Source organism: Lonchura striata, chromosome 5, assembly GCF_046129695.1.
Source record: "Lonchura striata isolate bLonStr1 chromosome 5, bLonStr1.mat, whole genome shotgun sequence".
Lineage (NCBI taxonomy): Eukaryota > Metazoa > Chordata > Aves > Passeriformes > Estrildidae > Lonchura > Lonchura striata.
This window is the reverse complement of record NC_134607.1, coordinates 5,454,592-5,481,253: the sequence shown is the minus strand read 5'-3', so window position 1 is coordinate 5,481,253 and position 26,662 is coordinate 5,454,592. Positions and strand designations below refer to the sequence as shown.

The window sequence follows — 26,662 nt, the reverse complement described above, 5'->3', positions numbered from 1 at the left end:
CACCCTGGGTATAACTTAGGAGTTTGAAAGGAATATTTCCTTGCCATTTCTATATCCATGTTTAAAGTATTATGCTAATATTGGCAAGTGATCACTGTAGGCTAAGTCTCTGTGATGGTAATCCTCTTTCCCTTCTCTGCTGTCATTGCCATTTCAAAGCTTCCAGAGTTTGCTGTGGTAATTATTCCAACTGGAGACAGGGACTAGAAATTAATGAAATAAATTCTATTGTTCTGAGGCTTCTGAAAAACATGTTTGCACTGGTGCTGATGGGTTCAAACACAAATCTGGATATGCTTTGCTGACTCCTGCAAGTGGACGGAGAGAGAGGGAGAAGGTGGCTTTGGTTGTATATATCTATTATCACCTAATTTTGATTTTGTTGTTCTGAAATACTTGGGGGTTCATATATTTTGAGAAGCTCAGCAAAGGTACACTTTGTGCAGATGCACTTCAAACATCAGCAGATGAGCGCCAGGAAATAATGTTGGACAGGGCACTGTTACAGTCATCCTTTCTACCACTTCCTCTCAAACTGATATAAACAGATGCATGTTTTTATGTCCTTTCCCTTGGGAAAGGGAGAACTCTGAGCACAAATGATCAATATGTGGCTTTTCCGTGGTTACTTGGGAAACTTCATCCCTGAAATCTTTTTTAATCACAAGTTTTCTCGCATCCTATGACAGAATCCAGCTTTTTTTTTTTTTTTCATCTGCTGTAAGTTATAGAATCTAGACAATAGGAACAAATCTGGATGAGCTGGTTTATGCAATAATAAAAACCGGTATGTGTGTTTCTGAAAACTAAGGAGTTTTAAAAAGGGAAATTGTCACTGCTTTTAAAACAGTGATTAATTTTAGACTTTCTATGTACTGTAGACTTCTATATGCACTTACTGGTCCTTCTAAACGTTTTTCATGTTTTATTTTTTCCTTCAGCATTTTTAGCAGATTTGTGGAAGCTGGATTTGATGATTTCTCTTCACCTCGGAAGGCCTTAAGTGGGGCAGTCCTGTGTGAGCATGAGGTGCAGTGGCTGTTCTGTGGTGATCAGTGCCAAGACACACTGGTATGCAATTCCTAGATTGTATTTCTGGTTGTATTGCAGCTCTGGACAAATCACACCTGAGAGGTTTTGGAGGGCACATGTCTAGTGTTTATTTCCCACTGACATGAGTGGTTAACAGCCAGTTGTATTTTTCTGAATCCCTCCCATACAGTCTTTCAGTTTCCATCTTCTCAGTTATCCCAAATAAAAGGTGAAGGCTTTGGGGTTATCTTCTCTGCAAAAATATACTTACAAAGGTCCCTCCAAGAGCAGCAGCAACTCGTTCCTGCAGCCAGAGCTGCTGGGCACCAGGTGAGCATCCTCCCAAACTGGATATGAAATGGGTTCCTGGCAGAGCTCCCTTCTAGGCGCTCATGGCTGGGTGAGACTTTGCACACCATGCTGCCAGATTTGCAGCTTTGGCAAATAAATTGTGGGGCAGGTTGTTCAGAGGGCTGGAGGAGGTGGGAGGTCTGTGGGGTTGTGTCTGTAGGATGGGATGTCAGTGCTGTGTGTCTGGGACATGCTCCTGGACTTTTCCCCCAGCTTTGAGGGAGGTTAGGACTTGTGAGACCAAACGTGGGGGTTGTTGGAGGTGAGAGCTGCTGGTTTCTAATGGTGCTGAGAGTGATTTTAACAACGCCAGGTGGGGGCAAACACTATTACAGGTACAGAATAATAGCCCTAGCCAAAAGACACAGTAGCCCTGTGGTGCACACAATGGAGAGGAATTGGGAGTTCTTGGATCAGTTTTTGACTTTGCCATAGACCTCCAGTGTTACTTTCAGGCAGTCACTTCATCTCTGCGTCCCCCATCTGTGAAGCAGCCAGGCTTGGAACAGTCTGTGTCTCTGGAAGCATGTATCTAATTCAGCTGTTATTATCAAAGCTAAATATTAAAGAACTGTTGTGTTATCATAGGCTAAAACCATGACACACCATTTTCACTGTGAACTTTGTTCTTTTGTTATTACATTTTGTTTACATTACTTTTTTCAGGAAGAACAATGTTTTCACTGCATATAAGTTAGGCAGAAATTCATGATGTATGCTGTGCAAGCTAGACTTGTAGATTTGATGTCTGACACTAAAATAAGAGATGCATGTTAAATGCCACTTCAGGGCTGGTTGTTCAATAAAATGAAGCACAAATCTGGGCACTGAAAGTAAACAAATAATATAAGACTATGTAGAGATCAACCTTCCAAAGCTGGAAAGTTCCATAACTTGGGTCTCACTCTGGGCACTCCTCATCCCCTTGGTGACGGCATGCTGCTCTGAATTTGTTGTTCAAACTTCCATTAATATTCTCTGTCAGACAAGGAAATAACTTAGATAGGATCAATTGTCAAACATGTTTCTTCAGGAAGGAACTAAAGAGCAATCCTGAAAAATATCTTCTGGGATGGAAAAATTCTGATCTTTGAGAAAATAAAGGAACTGCTGTGTGAGAGGAAAAATGTCAATACATTTGGAGGACAGGTGAGTTAGTTTAACAAACTATGCAACCTTCAAGTCTGTCTTTGAAAATGCATGGTCAGTTTAAGAGAGGTGCTTTTAGTTTTAGGAAGCACTGGTAAACGTCAAAATTATTTACATTTTTCACATAATGGACCATGGAAGCTTCCTGTGACAATTGTCAATTTGTCCATGTTGGGGAGCGGATGAATGGGGAACTTTTGAGAAGTTCAGTTTGGGCTTAATTGTGTTTTTCAGTATTCATCAATACTGTGCAAGGTGGTAATTACCTAGTTGAAGTCTGGATAGTTTAAGTCCCCAGTAGACATCTGCAGCACTGTCCCATACCCCCAGATGGGATTTGGGCAACGTGGGGCCATCCATGTGCTGTTCAAAATCAGCAGTGCCCCCAGCCCCACCCTGCAGAGTCTTTGTTCTAGCTGGTGAGTTTTACAGCATAAAGGGCAGCTTTCAGGGATGGAACCCTGAAAGCCACATCTTTTCTCTCCCTTCCAGCTCTAAGCAGAATGTAATAATAACTCACAGGTTTTTACAGAATTTCAAATATTTCACCTGTGTTGTTTCTACATTGCCACATGCCCTGATGTGTCATCCCTGAAACATTTCTACTGCCCTGTTAAGTATCCTGTTTCAACTATCTCAAATCACCTTTTTTTTTTTTTTTTTTTTTTACCACTGAGTATTTAAAATTATCCACAGACTATGTCAGATTGGTTGAGAACAACTCCAGAACAATGTTTTGAGCAACTTTTGCTCCAAGATCTATAGGACAGGCTGCTTTCCATAAGCTCCCAAAAGCATGCCTGGAGCCTCCAAATCAGGAAAGTATTCAGTTGGAAAACCTTTCCCCTTTAGTGGAGAAAAAAAAAAATCACCCATATTCTTTGGATGGCTATTTGTAAATGCAGTGACTGTCACAAACCTCAAAAACAGAGACCTCCTCCACCTTCTGAAACAGCTGCAGCTCTGCTTGTGCTCTTCCATGGTTTGGTACAGCTGTCACAAAGCAGAGCCTTGCTCTGAGGCACCTCCATGTCCCTCCCCTCTTCTGGACAGACGAGGCTGGTGATGTCTCTCACCTACCCTGAATCAGTTGTGTTCTTTACTGCAGTAGCATCTTCAACAGTATCTGCTGTGTTCCTTCTGCTGGCAGAGGTCGTATTTTGTGTTATTGGGGTTAAATACAGCATATCTGGCTATGGTTTGTATCATTCTGTGTAAACTTGAGTCTTTGAAATCGAAAATGCTTGGGATGGTTTTGGGGTTTTTTTGGTTTTTTTCAGTGAAATTGTCACAAAGAAAATACTGTTGAAAAGGAGGCATAATTTAAATTTAAGGCTTCAGCTGAGGTGTGCTGCACTGCAGGTTTTCATGTTGAGTTGCACAGCTGTAGACTTGCAACCACACAGAGCCCTGCAACAAGTTAGGCAAGGGGCACTGAGGCCTCTCCTGCAGGAATCCCATTCTAGGAGAAGCTTGATTTGTGCAGGAACCTCCCAGAGGAGTAGCAAAGTCACTGCTTGTTTGTAAGGGCCTGCTAACTTATATGGTAGTAGTGCAATAAGCTTTGGAAATACAGATTATAATGGGTCACATGCCATCCAGTAGGTCCTTTCTGCCTGTTTTCCCTTATCCATGTGCTGGAACTTAAACACCACATGACACTTAATCCACACTATCAAGCAGAAGGCTTCATTTTAAGTTACTCATTTGAAGATCAAACTATTTTTGTGCCTGACAGTGTCTTTGACAGTGGAAGGTCACAGAATAATTTAATTTAAAAGCTAAAGCAAAGCACTAATAATACATGATATCTCACCAAACCCACAGTCACCTCCCCTGCAGCTGCTGGATTTGCAAAAAAAAAAAAAAGAAAAAAAAAGCCATCAAATAATGGATTAAGGATGCTTTCCAGCCTGAAAGCTTTAAGTAATACACCAATATATGATTCTTAATAGCAATATCATAATTTAGAAACCTAGCCAGCAAGCACTGGAATAATCTGTTTTTGTTGTTATCGTTGCAGGCTGGCAGTACTTCTCTCCAGATGTACCATTTGGCACATTAAGCAATTCTTTTCTTAGAAGGGGAACCTATGTTTTTGCCATGTAATGCAAAACACCAATGGAATCACTACATAAGCAAAATGCCAGTAATGGTACAGTGGTCCAGCCACAAACATTGGTATGTTAATTTTGTTTTATTTTTCCTAGTGTGTCATCTGTAGTACTGTATTTTGTATCAGGACTATGGCTGCAGTGTTTAGTATCAGATTTTAAAGTGTGTTTTCAGCAAGGGATTTAAGCTAGGAAACTAATGGTTGGGGCTTTTTTCTACTTAATATGGATGTAACTATAATTTTTGCTTGATCTTTGAGACCAGGCCAAATTTTCCTCTCAATTATAGCTGTTCTGTCCTTCAGCTGTATGCATCCACTTCTAATAATGGTACCTAAATACATTGGAAAGCAAGTAGTCTATACTAAGGCTGTGGCTTATATATGCCATTGCTTCCTAAGACTAGCTAGGCCTTAAAAACATGTTTCAATTCATTTGTAAGAAGATTAGTTAAATTACAGCATGTGCAGTTTCTTTGTGGGAAGCAGTGCCTGGCCTTTCCATCTTCTCATGGATCATCCCCAGTCCTTGGGAAGGCAGCAGCAGTCCCCTCTCAGCTGGGGCTCCTCTGGAGGCTGAGCAGCCCCAGCTCCCTCAGCCTTTCCTCATCAGGGGCACGTTCCAGTCCCCGCATCATGTCACCCTCCCCCAGACCTGCTCCAGGAGATCCAGGAGGAGCCCTGAACTGTCCTGGGTGAGGTGATAAATTCCCCAGCTGCTCCTTGTAAGGACCTGAGAACTGGTGATGGGGAAGCTTTCTCCAGATGATCATTTAGAGACTTAGGATGGTAAGAAAGGATTTTTCACCTTGCACAAATGACAACAACATTGTTGTAATTTCTTTTTCTTGCAGGTGAAGGACAGAAAAGGGGCAAGGACTTTCTTCACATCCCTCTGCCACTGTCCACTGACTCTTTATGTGTATTATAGTTTCTTCCACCAACCTGAAGCTTCCTGTGGGATGAGCAGCAGGACAGCTGCCTTCCTCCTAGTCTTGTGGCCAAGGGAGGAAGAGGAGCCTGGCCAGGGAAATCCCAGTTTCCTTGGCAGGGCTGGTCTTTGCCCTGGGGAAAGGTTGTCAGCTTGGGGAGAGAGCTGTGACATCCTGCCCTGCCTGACCCCAGCTTGGGTTCTCTTCAATGCTTCTGTTTCTTACAACAAATGTCCTGTAATTCAAGCTTTGTGTAGGTGGGGTCATGCTACTCTGCTCAGTAGAGTTTCTTTCTCCTTAATATGACAGGTGTTTCATTTTTTCCTACCATTCACCAGAAATCTCACCTTTATTCTTCCCATGTTAAATAAGTCAGTTCTGGCTTTTGCCTGTCCATGCAGTCAGAAAATTAGACTTTCTGATTACTGTCACCCTGCCTAAAAGGAATGGAAAAGCAACAGTGGAAGAAAAAAAAGAGTGATTTCTATCCAAGATTCTAATTAAATGGGTTTGTGTGGCCTTTCCAGTTTGATTAACTCTGTAATTAATAATGACCAGGTGAGACAGGGAAGTTACTTTTCTTTGGACTTTTTCTGTCTCATGAATGCTGGGGAAGAATGCAAGGAAGGCACACAGTTGTGAGAACACTTTCCCTCTCCTGTTGGTACAATTCCTAAAATCTGGCCATGTTTTAAACTCCTGTGAAGAGCAAAATTTCACTGTTTCTCCTCTAGAGTATTTCTGCAAAGAAGCTAATCCTTGGTCCTGCTCAGCCACTGGAGGGAAAATGATAGTGTTAATGCTATGTCCTGTTTTGGGTTTTGTAATTTTGTTTTCTTTTTATTACTCTTTGAAGCAAAAAACCCAGGGCAAAACATGGCTTTGAAGGTGTGCAGCTACCCTTGGAGCTGAAGTGGAAAGAGCCACTGCAGTAGTGCTGTGAGCTCAGCCGTGTGGGTCCAGCATTGAGGGGGAAAGGGATGCACATCCAAGGTAAACTACTTTTTAAAAAGGTACTAGCTAAATGTTTCTATGTGTATTTAGTCTTTTCCCACTCCTATTTTTGTTGCAGGAAGTGATCCTCTGCTACCTGTGGGGTACCTGGGGTGGGAGGATTGAGGTAGACTATGAGATTACCATGGGGCTGTTTCTTCTTTAAGGCAAATATGTTAAAGTTTGAATTGGTGTGTGAATGTAACTTGCAGCACTGGCACTCACCGGTATTTTACAATTAGGAGTCCACAAAAAATGTGGATTAGGCAATTATCCTGTGTAAGACTTCTCCCCGTGGCACACCAGCTACTCTTCATGTTTGCTGTATTTTCATAATAACTGAACTTAACATATTCTCCATTCCAAAGTTCATTCCATTTCTTAGTACTTTTCAGTCAAAGGTGCCTTTTCACACCTGGCTGTCATCCAAATTGCCTGTTGAAGGCATTTTTGAGGAAACTTGAAGTTTGAGTGTTACTAAAGTGCTGCCTGCTAAACTAAAGTCAGATTGGTTCAATGTTAATGTAGAAGAGTAGGTAAATATAAATACAGAAATATCAAAACAAATATAGATAATTTAAAAATATCACCCTGTGCTCAAGGTAGGTTGGTTACATTTCATTACCTATTTTATTATTTTTCATTTAAGAATTATGCACTGCCATATGTATCTATGGAGCTGCCCTTCTACTGCTGCTGTTCATATATTAGAGGATTCTTTTATAGTTATACAAAATCACATTATGTTGTTTTCTTTCAAAATCTTCCTCGAACTTGCACCTCAAGAGTGCCTACAAATACAGTTTTGTCTACAGCTTGTTGCAGGTATTTTTGCTTCTGTCTTTTGACTGTCTGTCTGAATATGTATCTTCTCTCTTGACCTCTTTATTTGGGAGTCCCCTGAGGCAAGAGCCTCATACAGCACCTGGATCCTTGCCCACAATCATGCTCACTCTCTGTACACCCAGCACCACATGGTTTTTCCTAAGAAGAAGGAGTCCTTTTCTTAAGAGAAGGAGTTAGGTTGGTCTTTTATGAGATTAGCCTTTTAGCTTAGTTACTGTCTTGGTATGTTATTAGAGCTTTGGCAGCAAGCCAGTGCTCCCTGTACATGAGTTTTCACCTAGAAAAGGGTGTCCAGCTCATTGGTAGGACACACCTGCAGCCTCTCCCCTTTGCCTCACACCTGTCCACATGTCTTTGTCCAAAATTCTCCAGGCTGTTGCAAAATGTGCAAAATGTGGTTGTTCTGGGCTTGTTCTCCTGAGCTGTGGCATTAGTCTGTTAATTTACCTGTTGTGGAGATTGAGAGGAGAATTATTCTGGTGCTGATTCCTGACCCACTGAGATCCAGAGGATACATTTTCATTTGATTCACATGATCCACTGGTAAGTATTAGGGTGGTATGTTGTTCCTTTCCAGGAAACAAGAGGAAGGAGAAGAGAAGGACTGGGAGCAGTGGTTGGACTCAAGAATCATAAGGGTTTTTTCCAAACTAAATGGTTCTCTTTAATGAAACCTCAAAAGGCTTTTCATGTATTAGCAAAGAAATTGGGTTCCGATACCAAGACAACCTTTGCCACTTCTTTCAAGATGTCTTGAAGCACATATAAAATTCAACTTCATCAGTTTTAATATGCTTTTATACTATTAGACTCCACTTTAAGTCAAAAGCAGCTCCTGGGTGAAGCTGGATTTGGTGTAAAGAATAACATTACGTAATCACATAGGAAAGTGCTGATTAACCACCAAAATATATTTAAAATACTTTTCTGAGTAGATTTGTTGCTAATTATACTACATCGTTTTAAGAGTGGAAGGTGTTTCTCCATCATCATGTCTTGCATGTCTAATATTTTGCACTGAGCTTTGGAGTGCAGCTGAAGTGCAGCTCTCCTTGTAAATCTCTTTTTGATCTAATCCCATTTTCTAGTTAAACATTTCAAATGAAATATACTGAGCAAGAAAAAGAGGGCTACTTTGTTTGGGGTATTCTATAGGCAGAAGATTGCCTGAGGACTTCCTTGTTGACTGTACCTTATCTTGCTGTGTATCCAGTAAGAGATCAAGTTGAAGTGTAGGTACCTCAAGCTCTGTTTAGTTTTCCTTTTCTTTTTCTTTTTTTCACCTCCAAGTACATGGATTAGAGCTATAAAGATGTTGATCTAAGTCACAAGAGTTTTGGAGACCGGAAATGCTTGATTTCAGTAGTTGAATTTAAAGTTATCTGAAGGTAAATATTTCTTATCTAGACGGTGTGTAAATTGTGTATTCATCTGATTTCCTTTCCTTACCGGTTATCATTTTCCTTTGGTGAGTGGTTCATTTGGCTTCCTAAGCAGAACTAGACAAACTCCTAAATCACTCCAAGCTTTCAGTGAACTGTGTCACCTTTCTTTTTTATTTTCTTTAATCATTCTTTTCATGCTTCCGGAATGAGCTGAAGTATTGTGAAAGATTTCCTATCATCTTCTTTGTGCCTGTCTCAAACTTCATACCTCAATATTGGATGTGTCTGATATTCAGCTACCATCTCTTTAATACTGCATGCATAGGAGGGCTGGGATTTCCAACATGACTGCAAACATTACCTTTCCAATGATAGTTGTGTTGGATCAAAAGCTGCAAACACTGGAATTGTGAATACGGGAGTTATGTCCCAGTCTGGGGACCTGTAACCTGCTGCTGGAAATTCTTATTCAGGTTTCCCAAAGATAATACCTTGCTGGAATTCTCTGATAAATGGCTATTGTGTGTTGCTAAATAGTTTGTGTAGAGCCCAAAGCTGACTAAATTCCAAAAGTAGTCACAGTTTTCAAAAAAGATCTGTGTGATGAATACTATAATTGTATGAGCTTTTTTGCAAGTACCATACGTGGATATTTGTTCTAATGCCAAGTAATTATAGTAATAAATGCCATTAATAGATCAGTTAATTCAGTGCTTTCTACTCTGAGAAAGTCATTAGGAAAAAATTTCACCTTTCCTCTATACCATTATCGCTCCATAACAAACCGTTATCAGCAAATACCTGATAATATATCCCTACATGCTTGCTGCTGTGAAAGAAATTAATATTTATACTTTTATTGTTGCAAGCATGGCCAGAGTTTGTGGATGTCTCCGTTTTCAGATACGTCTTAGCACTTTTAACTATTTTGCTACTGTGGATGAAAATGCTGTCTTTAACTTCATGTTGTTCTGCCTTGTAGGAAACAGGGGGTTGTCCACATTGTGTTGAAAGCAGGGCTTGACTCCTGGAATTTCTGTTCCCAGTGGTGCCATGCAGGCAAAATGAAAACCAGCTTGACTCCTGTCAGTGTCCAGGTGAACTTTTCTCAGCTTGGCAAAACAGAAGTACTGTGTTGCACAACAGATTGGTATGAGGAAGGATCAGTGCACTAATGTCTCTAGGTTGACTGTATACTTTATGGTCATACAATTCAAAATGTTTTTTAAAAATAGAATATTATCCCAGAAGCACTAACTGGATCTTCTTACAATCCCTACCTGGTCTCTGCATGTGCAAACCTGATGGTTCTGCATTTATCCCTGCAAGTCCCACGTGGAGACATTTGTTTTCATCACTACTCTTGATGGCATTACAGAGCTATTAAATTAAGAGTCTGGCATGCCCTCCTTTGAATACCCAAGCAAGAGATGGAGAAAGGAGGTGGAAGTTTGGTACCATCCACATACATCTCAAATCATTTAAAAGCAAATTTGGAAGGATTATAGCAGCAAAGAATGTAGGTGTAGTCTTGAAGTCACATGCAAATACCACTGCTTTATAGATCTCTCTTAAAACTCTGACCATGCTCATGTAGTAATTTACTGGCTGAGAAGCTTTGAAAAACCTCAATTTCCATGTCAGCTACATGAAAAAATGGGGTCTGTCCTCTGGTTCTGTGGCCGTTTGTACTATTTTTTCTACATATTAGGGATGGTCTCCACTACTGCATGACCTTCCTGAGCAGGAATATTGATACACTTCCAGTTAGGCTGAGGTAGTGATTCACTTTTTGGTGGCATTTATGCAGTCTCCTCTGCCAAAGCTGTGCAGCTGCTTTGTATTTTGTCTTGGGAGTAGCATTTCCTTGAAACCAGTCTTCAGGAATCCAGTGTATAACTTGGAGAGGGGGAGGGTACCCTCAATTTCATTAAAATTATATCCAGGACTTGTGTGGAGGAGAAGTCTTGGATAAAGGGAAGAAACCAGCATGCTATTAATGAAAACATAAGATTCCTTGCAGAACACCACTTTCCTTGCAAGGCAAACCCCAAAAAGCGGAAGAAGTCCTTCTTGAGTTTCTGATTTCTGTGGCCTTTTGAGCTGATTTGCAGCAGTGAGAAAAGGTGCCAATATCTTTGTATTGTCTGGCAGAGAAAAGATTACCTTGTAACTCATCTTGTCTGGCTATGGCCTGGCACTGGATCATGACCAGGTTGATGGCAGCCTGACAGTTTTAAAAGAATATGTTGGCATTTTATGAAAAGGGAAGTTATTACACTTGAAAGGAAGTAAAAACAAAACCAGAAAACCTATGCTTGTCAGTTTTATGGCAGAGAGGCTGTAAAAATTCTGGCATGGTACTTCAGCCAATCCCTGCAACAAATTACTGAACTAAATTGATTGCAAAATCAAAGATGGATTTACATAAGCATTTGTGTTTTAGTTACCCTGCTCTTACAATGTGTCAGACACTCAAAAGAGTCAGCCCCATGCCCCTTACAGTTAAAATTAGTTTACAGCCTAAATTTAGATGTGTAGCAGCAAGAAGAGAGCATGGAAAGAAAAGAAGAGCATGGGAAGGGATGAGACCTCCTGGGTCACTGGCTCCAGTCCCTCCCAGTCTCAGGAAACCACATTGTCTTACCCTCTTTCAGACTGTGTTATGGTCTTCTGACATACTGCTAGATAATACAAAAGATGGGGAGTTAAATTTACAGATTTGTCCCAGTTCAGTATAGTTGTTGTCTGTCTCTGTTAACTGCAGGATTGGACCCACGCTGAGGCTTATCACAAATTTCTGCTGGTGGGCTCTGTTTTACAGCAGGAGATGTGCCAGGGAGCTGGGGACTGTGGAGACAAAGGCAGCAGCATTAGTGAGCAAAGCATGAAGAGCAAGGAGGATTCAGGGTAGCTCTTCCAGCAACCAGGAAGAGCATAAACTTGGAAAATAATGTTTCCAAACATTGTAATTTCTCTTTCTGTGCCCAAGCTGCTGTCAGAGTAGTGAGGCAGATCATTCTGCCTTGGGAAAGCCTAATCTGCAGTGCAGCCTAGGGTGAGCCAAGGAGGTTTGGGTGCTCTGGAGAGGCTGAATGGATGCCACATGCTGTGCCAGCTGGGTGGCATGCCATTCCCATGCTGGCTCAAGTGCTCCTATGTCGTGCACTACAGGTCCCTGGAAACTCTTTCTCTTGCCATCCTTCAAACCCTTTATTGAGTATCTTCATCTGCGTGCTCGTGGGGGAGTTCAGTGTATAAGTGAGGCCACAAAGGAGGCTTGCTTGGTGAGTGCCATGGCCTCTAAAGCACTTTTGAATTATTTTGCTTTGTCAGTCAGAACTGTAAACTGCAACTGTATGACTTTATCTCCAGAGAGGGCTGCATGGAGATCCTAGCCCTATAGCATGTTTTTAGTCAGACCACGTAGCCAAAGAAAATGATGAAACCAGACGTCTTCTTGTGGTCGGAAAGAAACAAACAATTTGTTTTATTGAAGGCTCAGTGCTGTAGAGAGGCCTGGAGTTCTGAGCCACTGCACAGGAATTACAGAGATATGGGCTGGTGGTTGGCAGCACACCTCTGCCATGACTGGACATACAGCACAACAAGGGGCTGGAGAGCTGAGAGCAAGGAATGGAGCTGAGGGACACAGGGTTGTCACTTCTGGCAAGGGAGGCCTTGGCCAAAGTGATCTGCTTTTCTCAATGCAAAACAAGATTTTTGTGTACTGAATGCGATTTCCTGAGTAGATGCAAATAATCTGGGAGTAATTTTCTACCGGAGTTCTGGCTCCTTTCTTGAGAAGGAGCATCCTCATGGTGGGAGCTTTGGATCAGTAACATGTGCTATTACACCTGCCTGTGGCCGGAGAATCTATCACTTATGGCTCCATTCCTACAGTGCCTGTATCTTCTGGGCAGTGCAGCCTTGTTGTTTTTTTCATTCTTCAGGTCAATGCAATTCTTGTCCCATCACAGTTATTCAACCCAAGTAGATCCAATGTCTTCTGTTAAGATAAAACTGCAGAAATTTGAATACATTTTCTTCAGATGCTGAAAATAAAGTCAGTTGGGTTTGAGATTGAACTCAATATAGGAAGCATAGTTTTGGTGTGTTCAGATTCCTTAAAGGATTTTAGACCTTAAGGCTCCTCCTAGTATGTAGCTCCCAAACAGGTTTTTCCATGAGATAAGAATAAAACCTCTTTTTCTGAGGTGTCAGAAAGTTTTCAGTCTTGTGCAACTATAGTGGGAAAACCTAAATATTACTTAATAATTAATACTGATACTTACATTACTTAATTGTAACCTATATTACTTATTTATTGGTTTTACTGGAAAGTGTTTTGTCGAGACGATATGTTTGAGAAAGTTGTGCTCAGATTTCAAGTCCAAATTTCACCTTGAGGACATTAGATGCTTATGTTCAGACTTTGCCTTTTATTGTGGGCTTGTCGGGGAAGGTTTCCTAATTCCTATTTTACAGCTGGGAAATTCAAAACACTTCTTAACCATTCAGGGGTATTGTTAAGATAAATATTTGAGAAAAAAAAATAGCATGGTAATATAGAGTCACAATTGACATATGGTGAGCCCCCCAATGTCAGTTGTCAAAATCTCTAGTTGCTTCATGAAAGCAAAGGTGGGTGGAAGAATCAGAGCTGCCATTTAAAAATGAGATTTGCATAAAGCTGTGTTGAAACTGCATCTTGGGAATTTGTGCAAAAGGAATTTCTTCAGAGCTTCTTGTTAAGGAAATCTTGTAAGAAAATGTGATAATTTTTGCTTTGAAGCCCTTGAAAAGAACCAAACCACTAACAAATGTAGTACAGAGACTGAGTTTACTTTCAGAGCTCTCCCATCCACCGGCTGTCTGTCTGTAAGACAGGCAGCTATCTGTCTATCCCTGTAAATTGATGTGGTGAAATATGGCCAAGAGCAGCAAGAGCTGTGGATGAGGATGGGAATTGCCTGGCAGGGCTGCCTTGCTGCTCCAGAATACCATCAAGCTGTTCAAATAAAGATGAGCTGGGACAATGTCACAGCTGGCCAAGATGAGCATGGGAAAGAAAAATATGGTGACAGGAGATACAGAAGTGACTCGGTGTGCTGGCATTCCTTTCTTTCCAGGGTAAAGACATGTGACAGGGCTTGTCACTGACAGAAAGAGCCTCTTCACATTCTATTGTGGTCAAACTTTCCTCCTCCAAATAATACCACAAGTTGTATGTTTCAAGATGTAATTTGTGTACATGTTTTCTTAACCATGGGAATTCAGCATTGTCTTCTCACCCCACAGCCTCAAAAACTCAGAAATGTGCTGGTTTAATTGGGGAAAAGGTTGGGGGTTTGCTTATTTTTTAATTTTTAATGCATGTGTCTGGTAAATTGCATTTCCTTCTAAATTCTGTGCAGGCTGAGATCCTTCTATTGTGCTTCATTAACTGAAACTCATGGATAAATCTTTAAAAGGAGAAGGGTTTCTAATTTCCATGGAGTGATTGAACTAGGGGATTAGGAATCTCATTTTGCACCTCTAAGCGTCTAAGCTCAAACTTTTAAGTTAGTGTAAGCAAAGCTCATTCCTGAGAAAAATTGAAACTGAGGAAGAAAATAATAGTATTTCTAAGGACAAAAATGCAATATACAGTGGAGGAGTTTATCCATCTGTATTTAACATGAAACCCTGTGTTGATTAGGGGCTTTGTGAAAAGTTGATTTTCCAGTTCAGCAAAACTTACAGAAAAAACATTTGCTTCAGGTCAGCTGCAGCTAGTTGCTGTCTCTCACTCATTAAAATGAAAAGCAGGTGTTCACACTTCATTCAACCTTTTTGATCTGAAGCAGAGCTTCTCCCAGAGCTTGGTACTGGTCACTGGACTCAGGAGGATTCTTAATTTCTGTGGTTACAATGGCACTTGAGGTCACATGTAACTAGGCCCCAAAACAAGGAACACAATCCAGGGTCCCAGCCCCTGATGGATGTCTGAGCAATGGAATGTCATGGCTTGTGGAATAAGTTTTCATCAGCCCCCCGAGAGGAGGAACTTCCTTTTGTCTGGGGTGGGCCACAGAGGAGAGGATGTCAGTCTGCAGCTGATGGAAAGGGAAGGTGTCCCTGTGATGGCACTGCTGGCACAGTGCAAATCTCATGGGCAGGTCTGGGCTCCCCGCTGCAAGGAAGAGCTTGAGGGGCTGGAGCGTGTCCAGAGAAGGGAACGGAGCTGGGGAAGGGGCTGGGGGGGCTCAGCCTGGAGAAAAGGAGGCTCAGGGGGACCCTTCTGGCTCTGCACAGCTCCTGCCAGGAGGGGACAGCCAGATTATATTGTAAATGCAGGCGAACCCAATGGGAAGAAATGCCGATGTCTGACTCAATTCAGAAGGCTGAATTATTTATTTAGTATAACTATGCTAAAATACATTAATATACTATATAAAAGGAGGATACTAAAACTACATACTACTTTCTCTGACTCTAACTCTCCCACAACTCGTGACCCTCTCTGAGAGCCCAGCCCCAGGTGGGTTGGATTGGCCATCAGGCTCAAACAAGCTTCACCTGAATCCAATCAAGCACTCACCCCAGCTAACCGATTCTCCAAGCACATTCCACATGGGAAGAACGAGGAGCAGAAGCAGAAATTGTTTTCTCTTTCATTTCTCTCTGTGCACCTCTGTGAAAAATCCTGAGAGGGAGAGAAATGTGCTTGCCACAAGATTAGGATTGGTCTGTTCTCCCAAATAACTGGAGACAGGACATGGGGAAATTTCCTCAAGCTCTGCCCAGGGAGGTTCAGTTCGCCATGGAGGAAAATTTCTTCGTAGGAAGGATTTTCAAGCATTGGAAAAGGCTGGCTAGAGAATGGTAAGGTCATTATCCCTGGACATATTTAAAAGTCATGGATGTGGCACTTGGGGTCATGGTTTTGTGGTGGCCTTGGCAGTGTTTGGTTAACAATTGGTCTTGATGTTTTTAGAGATCTTCTCCAGCCTAAATGATTTTTTGATTTTTAGAACAGAACATTGCCAAATAGCACTGAGATGCTGTATTAACTTCTGACTTGGTAGGAAGCATCAGTAGACTGGATTGAATGTTGGTGGAATAACTTTTCCACATGGTCATAAATTGACAGTTTAATCACAGTTTTAAGGAGGGTTTATTTTTTCAGTAATAACTTGGGTTAATTTTATTATATGTTTCACTTTTCAGTCCAGCAATCTTCAATGCAAAGAGTAGCTTCAAAAATAGAAGGGAGAAGGGGCAGTGTATAAAGGAGTGTATCCAGCCTTAGGAATAGTACCCTGCAGTGTCAGATCTTACAAAGCAGGCCAATCAATATTGTTATGGTAGTTTATGAAAAACCTGCCTTGTGCAAGCTTGGAAAAGAGAGCTCTGCTCATCTTCATTATGAAGCAGTGGTGTTAGATGGTCTTGTCACATGCAGATCCCTTGCTCTAGATGCTTTGGGGTTTGATATTGTGCCTGAGAAGGTATGAGATCATACCCTGATCTCATACCATCTGTTTAGCAGATGGGTGTGTATGGCAAGGCTAATGGTTAAAAACCTGGCTCCACTTAGGTCAGTGGTATCAAGATCTTACCCATGATTGGAGGGGGAGGAAGAAAAAAGGGTCCAAAGATAGGTCTCCTAAATCACTGCTGGGAAAGCCTGTAGGCTTTATAGCCTTGTTTATTTACCCTGCTGTCGTTTGGCTGATAGTTATTTGTGCGTGGCCTTTGGGCAGAATATTTGATCTTTGTGTTTGTTGGTGCAGACTATGAATACATGTAACTGCTGCAAGATATGAAAGAAGTGCAGATCCTATTTCTAATGAAACTGTGAAAATGATAAACTTAGCTGGTGTTGATCAGAATCCTGTTTGTCCATACTGTCCTGTAATGAACATAGCACAAGTATCAATCATGTTTATTGGTAACTCAAGGTGTGCTGTTTGCTGCACCAGACCAGGTGATTAGGTTGTTTTCTTGTAAGCTAAACTGCTCTTTTTTTTTTTTTTCTTTCTTTTCTTCTCTTTAAACACCCAACAACACATAGATCATCCCTGGATTTCTTTAACCCACAGAATACAATTTTTATCCCCTGACCGAAATGTTAAAAGTTTGTGGACTGGAGCATGGCTGGGTGGGGCACTATTCAGTTTCCAGCCTAAAACCCGGCAATGGCTCCTAAAATACAGTCCTTGACAGATTAAACCCAGCTGTTGCACAGGTGCACTGAGGCTGTGCAGCAAGGAAGTTTGCTCACTTAGAAACTTCTGCCTGTGTGCGTCATTAAACCAAGATATTTTTGGACCTCAACTATATACTTTTTGTTTTTTTGATTAGGCGAGGCAAGTGGTCTTCATTAAAGCCACAGACAGCAGAATGGTTTCATCTAAATTCTCCCCTGTAATTGCAGAAAGACAAACACAAGTCTCATAATGCTCTGATTCTTCCTCATCCAGCTAATTCAGTCATTCTATAATTGAGAGTAAAGCCTACAGAATCTTAATTGTTTGTTTGATCTGACACTTCAGGATCCAATCTGCACTGAAATAGTCTATGTGGAGTTACATTTTATAGATTTTTCTCATTGACTCTGAAAGAGCTGTGATGTCCCATTAGGAATATAGTAAAGGGTCTTGATAATCAGTCCTATGTGGAGCAGTTCAGGGAGCTGGTGGGGCTCAGTGTGAAGAAAGAGTCTCAGGAGGCCCTTCTGGCTCTCCACAGCTCCCTGGCAGGAGGGTGCAGCCAGGGGTGTCAGGCTCTTTTCTCAGGGAACAAGGACAGGACGAGAGGAAAGGACTTCAAGCTGTGCCAGGGGAGGTTCAGGCTGGACATCAGGAGGAATTTCTTCACCAAAAGGGTGGTCAGGAATTGGCAGGGACTATGCAGGGAGACGGTAGAGTCCCCATCCCTGGAGGTATCCAAGGAACAACTGGACATGGCACTCAGTGCTCTGGTCTGGGTGGCGACGTGGGGATCTGTCACAGCCTGACCTTGGAGGTCTTTTCCAGCCTGAATGGATCTGTGATTCTGTGGAATGGCCCAGGGAGTAAATGTAGTAGTAAAGTTGGTTTAAAGAAGTAGCGTGGTGTATTTATCTGAGTGAATTCGTGTGCACACCCAAACTTCTCTTGCCTTTGCAGAATTCTGTAAATAACGTGCAATAAATGTGCCCTGCAGGCAGGAATCAGTGACTACAGTGTGTAACTTATTCATGCCAGCTCCTGGGGGAGCCCCAAGTAGTGACAATCCCATCTGTCCCTACTGATTCCAGCTGCAGGTGTGACTGATAAGCAAGGGGGAGAAAAACCAAACCAATTAGTTTTGTTTTATAAAAAAGGCAATTCTCCTGATGTGTACAGCCAGTAGTGATGGGGCTAATTGTAATCTTTGCCATAACCCTTCCTTGCTCGAAGACAAAGCTTGTCACTTGCAATGACCCTTCCTCAGGTGACAGCTACGGTCTGGAGGCAAAAAGCTTAGCACTTCCATAATTGCTAAGAAAGGAGGGAGGTGGCAGTTTTATGCAACTGTTTCCATACTACAATGTGCTGTCTTTATGATTGTTGACTTGCTCCTGAACAGGACAGGGGGGAAAAGAACATGTCTCTGCACAGGAATCCCCTTGAAATTTTGTATTTTACTTTGAATACTTCTCCTGGTGCTTCTCCCAGTCAGAGATGCAGTCTGCACTCCTGTTTGTTATAGCTACTGACATATGCATTGTCATTGCACTTCTCTGATGGGATTTTCTATCTCAATCCCAAAGCCTGCTGTATCAGTGAGGTCTAAAATTTAATTATGTGTTTTGGAAGAAAGCATTTCCTCCATGTTTTTGATCTTATTATCTGATCATTGCATTAAATCATTAAATCCACATTTGTATTGTATTTGGAAGCGGGCTGTTCTTGTAAGTTTGACTTTATTGGGCTCCAAATAGAAGATTACCATGCTGATTCAAATATTACATGTTACACATTGTTGCAGGTCCTGGAAGCTCAAGAACATTTTGCAGTTCCTGAAATGTCTACTTCCAAGCTGAAAATGGCAGCACAGCAAGGCATCAGCAATAGCACAAAAGTGCATGGTAAGTTTTCTATCTGCTGTTGTCTCATGTGGCATTTGGTGCAGAAATCCCATCTGGTCATTTACATTCTAGCAGAAAAAGTCACCATGAGGAATTGAATGCTTCAAAAGAATCGAGGCTTATATTACTTTTCATTCAAAAATAAATGCTGTAAGTGAGGTTATGAAGCAGGAGCTCAGAACTGGGGTCAATCCTCTCCTTGAAGGCTTGAGGCCTGATTAGGTTCAGGCTCTTAAATGGTGCACACAGCTGATACAGGAATTAATGGGATTGTGATCATTGGCTCCAAATGCATCGAGCTGATCCTTGATGTGGACTTTAGCTAACATGGAACTTGAAATGTCTAGAACCTTCACTTTTGCTGTGAAGAGGCTTTCATGAGCCTTTCATTTTAAGGACATTTCTCTTGTTTACCAAGGTCTGCTTTCTTGTGTTTCCATTTTAGAATAGACTAAATGTGTGTTTTTTAACTCTTGTTCAAGTTATGTTAATTTTTATTTCAATGTTTGCATGAATCCATCAGTCTTTTGCCTCTCCTCAGCTGATAGGTGCTGAATATCTATGGTCCCATTCATAAGGGACTGCAGAATTGCATTTTGATCCAGTCCCACAGCTGACATTCTGCTATGGGCTGTGGATGTCAATAATGTGAAATTTAAACAGTAGATAAAATTATTTTAAGAACATGCTTGTTAGGGTTACTGTACTATGCAGTAGGTTTCACTGTATGAGAAAGCTGTTATCAAGGTGGAATGTAATTTGAACTTGAATTCTTCAGAAAATAACCTATAGCTAGAGCTGTCATAGCATCAGAAAAAATAGATACTTTGATTTCATTTTTGCAAATGAGTTATAAAATCAATGCCATAGTTCTCATAAGGGTTGCTTTCATGTTTTCGATAATTTGGATTAAAAGATGATGTGGGTCACTCTAGCTTCCCTCTTCATGGCTTCTTCTGAGATGCATGTGACTTTTTACATGACTCCAGTCTTCCTTTAGGCACACCAGAAACTCAATAAAACAATTTTTTTACTTATTTATATTGTCCTCTAAATCACAGAATCATAGAATGGTTAGGCCTTAAAGATCATATCGTTCCAATCCCCTGCTATTGGGAGTATAAACATCTAGTGCAACTGTGGTGGGGAGAAAAAAAAGGAGGAAAAAAAAAGCACAATTGTTCTAGTTTTATTTCATAAAAGCTGCAAAGTCCAGCACAGGTGATTGAATTCACAGCCTTCTGCCAGTACCTGAAGTCCACACTCACAGCAAAAAGCTGTTCATTTCCATTTGGTTTTTCCTCAGTTACTCCTATGGGGAAAAGAAACTTATCATCTCTAGTCCAAAAGCACTTGTGAACTTTTTTTGAAAGTTGGTGGGAAATCCTCTTAGTGCTTTGGGTTACAGGACAGTGAGCTGCTTCACTTGCCATCTGCAGCTTTGGAACACCTGAGCTGGGAAGCTTGTGCTTGGCATCTGCCTTTAACAAGAGTGCTCCTGCTTCTTTTTGTGTCTGTGTGTTTGCTGAGAAGGACTTTTGTCTTTCTTGTGTATCTGACTGAAGGAGAAATGGGCAACTGGAGTAAAAGGCAAGGAAGATATTATTTGCAGTTTTTTATTTCACTTTAGCCTCATTTTTTTAAGCACGGTAAATGTAAAATCCATACTCTGATCTGCAATCCACAATTTTATGTTATTTCCCTTATTTTTTGTATTTCCCTTGAGATCAAGGGTCCTTCATATTGAAATTTTTTTGTGCAACAGATCATTTCTCTAGCAGCTATTTTCTGAGGGGATGATGGTAAAGCACATTCCAAGCCATTTAATTTAAAGTGCAGTGCCTGAGACTGCTTTCCTTGTCACCATTGCTCAGGATGAGGTTCTCATCAGACTTCTTGTTTTAATAATAGGTGAAGTTTTTGTTTGACAAACTCATTGAGTTTGCACAAATGATAAATATGTCTCAGTTTAAGCCAGCAGCAAATTTATAGTGCTTGTCCCTGGACTTGTTTGTGTCAGGTGCTGTTCCCAGTTCTCCATGCAGCTGTGGCATTTCCCTTCTGTCCTGACTTGTAAGGACCTCTGATGTCCCAGTCCAGGCTCTCTCTTAAGCAGAACTTTCTGCTTGTGCAGGACTGTATGGTGGTTTTTCACTGTTGACAGAAGTCCACTAGGATGCAAACCACCAAACTCCCATTCTCACTGTGACCTAAACCAGAATTTAAACTGAAGTCTCTGGAGGTGAAAAACCAGGCTACTAACAAGAGATGGGAGAGCCTCACATAGTTTGGTTCAGACAAAAACCTTAATGTTAAGCTTTTCTGAAACCATTCTGGTCCAGAAAGCAGCATTTCAGTCCCCTGAGAGTAGTTTGCATTTTCTGATTCATTGCATAATGAGATTGGGACTCCATTTCTGAAACACCAACAAAACCAACTTTTTTTTTTTTTTTTTTTTTCATAATGATTTTGACTAAAATCAGTGAGAAAAGGCATGCATGCAAATATTTAAAAAACAAAAACAAAAACCACATTAAGAAGGCCTCGTGTTTTGCAATCTCAAACACTGGGTTTGTTTTCTGGAAAACAGTCTGGAAATGTTTCCTCTTACTTGAAATTTTGTTTTACCATAGTAGTCAGTCTCAATGAGAGAAGCAAAACTCTGGTGCTTATGCCAGAGGGGTCTAGAAGAAGGACTGGGTTTAAATAGACATTAGAAAAAGAAACTAATAGTAAGAATCTGAATCACTGGGACCAGACTGCCTAGGAAATGAGTGTCATTTCTATCAGTGAACATGAGTGGCTGGATAAAGATTTTGTAGAACTGAAAATTTTAGGGCTGATCCTAGGATAGGAGTGTGCATTATAAATTGTCTTCAAATGGCTTCCAGGTTTATGATTCTGTAATTACTTGTCTGATACAACAAAATTCTCAAGTGTATTAGTCTTCATGTGAAAACATCATACTGAAAAAAAAAACCCTATAACTTAAAGATCACTCATAATTTACTTTATATGGCATAGCTTAGCAAAGACCTCCCTGTTAAAATTATGGCAGCCTTTGCTTGCTGGGCTTCATTTTGGTCTTCCAGAAAACCTTTGCACAAAGCATTTGGGAGATGCCAATTGACTAGTAACTATATCCTGAAATTGCTGTTCTGATTTTAACCCCAAAACAGGGGTTTATTTTGCATCCTGAAATGAATAGGGTATTTTCACTTCCCTTATTCTTGATACTCAAAAGTTTAAGTATGTGTGGGAGAGACATGCAGAGGAAGAACTGATGATGTGAGAAGTACTAGATAGAACTACTGAAAACAGTAGTTCCAGTAGATGAGACCCACTCAGATAATAAAAATATGAGTCAGCTCTCACTCATGTGCTAACAGAGAAATCAAATTTTCTCTAACCAACTGTTTTTAAATTTTCTACATAAACACAATGATGCATCAGGATATGTCTAAAAATAATTCCTCCTCCACAAACCCTGCACAAAACCACTTGTGCTTCTCAAACACAACTACTGTGTTGTGAAGCCGTGGGTGAGTGAATGGGCTTGGTTGAGTTTCAATCAAACCCTAGTTAAAGATAAGAAAAAAAAATTCTAGAATGTCTGTTCTGAAGGGAAGCAATGAGCTGAATGTGCTGCCACAGTTCCTCCATTTAACATGGGTTTGTCAAGTCTCACACTGTTCATTGGTGTGATGAGCTTCTCTGAGTTTCTCCAATTTTTGCTAGTTTCTGGAAGTGCTGTGTCCTTCTTAGCAGAGCTTTTTGCCTTCCCAAGAACTATTGAACGGGCCCCTCATCTGAGCTGCATAGTTTTATACAAAAATTTAATTCAGCTGAATTGACATATGGCAAATAAGGTCACTAGAGCTGTTCATTTTGCTGTGATCAGCTCGAGTAGGAGCTGGCTGAAAGGGCAAGATAGTATTTGAACGTGATGTAGGGAAAGTGGTGTTACACTGGAAAGCAGGAAACAAGTCCATTTTTACAGTTCTGCTTTTGCTTTTTAGAAATCAGCTCAAAACCCTGTATTGATCTGCTATTGCTCTATTATGTTGACCTGCTGCTGGGTAGCTTGGTGAGAGAAGAGACATTCTGGCTGTACCTTCTTTCTGTGCAATGTTAGCTGGGACTGGTTGAAGTGCACACAGGGGATGATGCTGCTGTTGGGGACTGTGTGGCCAGGAGTTTTAGGGCTGACTGTGTGGAGCAGGACACCCATGGGAGACACGAGGCTGGAGAAGGATGTGTTCTGATGTTTGTCATGGTGTGGAAACCCTGCTTTCTGTGGATCACTGCAGTCAGTGACAGGCTTTGTGCTCTCCTCTATAGGAGTTCCTTCTGAGGACCATCAGGATGTCAAAATCATGGAATCACAGAATGGTTTGACTTGGAGGGGCTGTTACAGCTCTTCCCATCACACCCCCTGTCATGGACAGGGGCACTCCCAGGTTGCTCCAAGCCCCATCCACCCTGGCCTTGGGATTTCCAGGGATGGGGCAGCCACAGCTTCTCTAGGCAACCTGTGCCAGGGCCTCACCACCCTCAAAGGGAAGATTTTCTTCCTAAGAGCCAATCAAAGCCTGCTTTCTTTCAGTGTGAGGCCGTTTCCTTTGTCCTGTCATTCCAGACCCTTGTCAATAGTTTCTCTCCATCTTTGTACCAGGTTCCCTTCAGGTACTGGAAGGCCACAATGAGGTCACCCCTCAGCTTCTCTTTTGCAGGCTGAAAAAAACAAATTCTCTGAACCTTTCCTCACAGCAGAGCTGCTCCATCCCTGTGGTCATCTTGGTGCCTCCTCTGAATTTGCTCTGACAGGTCCGTGTCCCTCCTGTGCTGGGACCCCAGGGCTGGAGGCCACTGTGCAGGTGGGATCTCACCCAAGGGTACCAGCTGCCCCAGAGGAACCTAAACCACCCAGTAAATGATGGAGATTGATTTAAGCCTGACATGAGGAGCTCAGCTGCCGTAGTTTCACTGAAAATTATGTCTCAGAAGAGCTGTGGTTTTTTACACCTGCTCAAAACCTGCCTTGTGAGCTCCACAGCACCAGGCATCCATCCTGCAGCTGCTCTCTCACACTCAGACCTGAGTGAAAGCCCTGAAATATTTCTGGGCTCTTGTAAATCCAAATGTCAAAGTTCCAACTTAGATTCCTCTTGTGTGGCAAGCACATTTCTCTCCCTCCCAGGATTTTTCACAGAGGTGCACAGAGAGAAATGAAAGAGAAAACAATTTCTATTTCTGCTCCTTGTTTTTCCCATGTGGAATGTGTTTGGAGAATTGGTTACCTGGGATGAGTGCTTGATTGGATTCTGGTGAGGATTGTTTGAGCCTGATGGCAAATCCAACCCACCTGGGGCTGGGCTCTCAGAGAGGGGCACGAGCTGTGTTAGAGTCAGAGAAACTAGGATGTAGCTTTAGTATCCTCCATTTATAAAGCATATTAATGTTTTTCACATTTATAATAATGAAATAATTCAGCCTTCTGAACTGAGTCAGACATCGTCATTTCTTCCCATTGTGTTCACCTGCATTTACAATACTCTTGAGTAATGGAAAATTGTATTCTTAAGAGGGTTAGTTCAGTACCCTGCAAAAATGAGTTATTGTGGTCTAAATTCAGTAATAATAGGCATCAATTCTGGATTTTCAAACGTCTTCTGAAATGACATAATCCTGCTCCTATTTAAGATACTATTGGGATTGAGGTGGACTAGAGTTAGATGCAAAAAGAAATGTTTTGAGAAATCCCAAGAGTTAGAGTGTCAATGTGGTGCATTCTTGAAAAGAAATAAAAAGCAAATTCATTTAAGTATGACTTCAACAAATTCTGTCATTTTATGCAAAAAGGTGTTTCACAGATATTTACAGTTCCTAAAAAGATAACTTCAGCATTGAAATTTGAAAGATTAACAGTAATCTTTACAAGTTTAAAAAATATTCTGGCTGGACTTTTCAAAGCAGTTCTAAATTTTAAACATAAAATAGTAAGTGTTGCATGAGTTGTATTTTGCCTTAAAATCCTCAAGTGCATGATCCTGAAATAAATTTTGAGCTAAGTCCCCTGTGACCAGAAATATTCCTTTAAACTCTAGGGACTGAGCGAGCTATAGTTTCATTTTATGCCAAGTAGCCAGATGTATTTTAAAGAAATAAAATTCTATTCTAAGAAAAATAAATTCAAAACTCTTTACCATAAAGTCTAAAAAATAAAGCTAAAAACTAACATAGACTTTATTTCCACAATAGCTTAGAATAAATATGAAAAAAATCTGTGTCACATGTGATCAGAACTGATGTTTGTGCATTGCAGGAGCATTGCCTGAGCAAGGACCAGGGCAATTGCCTGGACACACAGAAAGAAATTTCAGCAGGAGTTTTATATTTGATAGTGGCATCTCCTTTCTTATATAGCACTGAAATATTTTTGACCAAAAACCATGGAAATTTTTGCAACTTTCATTGCTTGGCTGAGTTTCAAGAAGCCTCGCTTTGACTGAAAAGCTCTAAATAATGAGAGAGAAGCACAGGACTGGGCAGAGTCTGATTCTTAATGCAGTGAATCTGAATGCAGGGAGGCTCCCCTGGCCTGGCACGTGGGCATTGGCATCACGCACACAACTGGCTCCTGGTAGTGATTTACAAACAGGGGCTTAGAAATGTCCTAAAGTTGCACCCTCAAATGCATGCTGGTGCCCTGGTTTTCTCCCATTCTCCTCCACCATCTGTTCCTTGCATTCCCTTTTCTGTACTCCTCCAATGTGAATATTCCTCCATTCACGACCCCTGCTGCCTTTTTTTCCCTATTTGCTGGCATTTAGCATTACACCAGCAGAAAATTACTGCAGGATTGACTTCCATAAAGCAGCAAGTAGACTTGAAATCAAGGAACGGTTTCAAAGATGGGTTTGTTGTGTTCCTGTGAACATATCATAACTATAATGAGGGTTTAGAATATTTTGACATATGCCATAGGGGTAACCTCATCGTTACCCACCCACAGTGACTCTGATCTTGAGTGATCTCATTCCATATCCTCAGCGTAGTTCTGGCATGTTCCCTCTCTATGGAGGGGGGAACAGAGAATGACCTTCCTTTGAAATCCTAGATGTATTTACATGAGACCATGCCAAATGCATTAACAAGTGGTGGAGTGGAAACCCTGAATGAGTAAACATGGTCAGCTGAAACACATGTAAATATATCTAAAACTTTGTAGTATATCAAGCTTTGATTTACACTACAAACTATAGGAGGAAATTTCAGGCCAGTGAGAATCTGCTGTTAATTTATTTTTAATTGTTATTTTGTCATGGCACAACATGTCACACTCTCAGGGAACTTTGAAATCTCCTCTTTGCAAAGTAGCTTTGGTTCAGGTGCCAGCCTTGTTTTGTTGTGGCTGACATGGCATTTCCTCACACACAGTAGCAGCTCCTGGTGGAGCTACAGTTTGTGGCATTGCACTCTCCTATAGGCCTCCTTTTCTGCTGCACTCCTACTCAGAGAAAAAGAGAAGGCTGCAGCTACTAAGCTTGAAGTGGATATTTGGCTGAGTGCTTCCCTGGTTTTGGACGGGCATGCCTTGGAGCAGCATGCCTGGGCTCCGAGAGGCGCGCTGCGATGAGTGAGCAGCTATATGAGGAACTTCCAGACTTTAAATCCTATCCAAGGAACCTCCAGTAATAAGGGCTTCAGCTTCTACCCACAAGTGGTCCTGTGGGAAAACTGGTCTTTGGGTTTTATTTCC

The 26,662-nt window shown here is 41.3% G+C and overlaps 1 long non-coding RNA gene across 1 annotated transcript in view; it reads left to right on the top strand.

Moving 5' to 3' along the window:
* Positions 1-965: 965 nt before the first annotated feature.
* LOC110470373 (uncharacterized) overlaps positions 966-26,662 on the top strand; it is a 126,960-nt gene continuing 101,263 nt past the window's right edge. Inside the window, exons 1-5 of the long non-coding RNA XR_013339984.1 lie at positions 966-1,071; positions 2,417-2,532; positions 4,556-4,713; positions 5,500-6,570; positions 18,801-18,900. This is a non-coding gene — a long non-coding RNA (uncharacterized LOC110470373). The remainder of the gene's footprint in view (positions 1,072-2,416; positions 2,533-4,555; positions 4,714-5,499; positions 6,571-18,800; positions 18,901-26,662) is intronic.